Source organism: Equus quagga, chromosome 2 (assembly GCF_021613505.1).
Source record: "Equus quagga isolate Etosha38 chromosome 2, UCLA_HA_Equagga_1.0, whole genome shotgun sequence".
Taxonomy (NCBI): Eukaryota; Metazoa; Chordata; class Mammalia; order Perissodactyla; family Equidae; genus Equus; species Equus quagga.
In genome coordinates, this window is record NC_060268.1 from 176,397,571 (window position 1) to 176,398,139 (window position 569).

Consider the following 569-nt stretch of genomic DNA (forward strand, 5'->3'; position numbering starts at 1 on the left):
CCCCGGAGCCCCTCCCGGAGCCGCCCGCCTCGCCGGCCGCTGTCGGCGGCGCCCCGGCCCCGCCCGAGCCCCCGCCCGAGCTCCCGCCCCGCCGCGCCGACGCGGATACCCGGCAGCGCCTCCGAGACCGGCGGGGACACTCGGCGCCGTCTGAGAGATAGCGGCAGTGACCGCGCGTCACGGAGCTTAAGCTGCGGCTTCCGCCCCGCCCCGCAAGACGCCCTTGCCGCCCATTGGCTGGCGGCGGAGGGCTGGGCACCAATCGCCGTGGCCCGCCCTCTGCCGCCCGCCCCGCAGCCGCGCGTAGCGGACCCCGCCAGGGCCCAGAGTTCGAGCCGCGCTGGCGCCTGCTGGGCGCGGCTGCTGGGGGCCGCCGCGCGGGCCCTGCGCTCGGGCGCCCGCCTGGCCAGTGCCTTTCCCTCGGTCGCTCACTGCCCTCCCTTTACTGACAAGAAGACGAGACCCGAAGGGATGAAACGTCGATTGGGCCCCCTTGGGCTCGCGGCGTTTCCTGGGCCCCCCCCGGACAGCGGGCTCGACATCCAGCCCCGCGCTCCCCTGCCGTGCTC

General features: G+C 77.3%; 1 protein-coding gene across 7 annotated transcripts in view; it reads right to left on the reverse strand.

The window, feature by feature from the left end:
- Positions 1–229, reverse strand: part of OAT (ornithine aminotransferase) — a 20,404-nt gene extending 20,175 nt beyond the window's left edge. For 2 of the 7 annotated variants that reach the window (XM_046653170.1, XM_046653172.1), the window contains exon 1: positions 110–229. The gene's annotated coding sequence lies outside the window, so the exon portion shown is untranslated. The remainder of the gene's footprint in view (positions 1–109) is intronic. The other 5 variants (XM_046653171.1, XM_046653174.1, XM_046653175.1 and 2 more) reach the window with 4 other exon arrangements.
- Between the last annotated feature and the right edge of the window lie 340 nt (positions 230–569).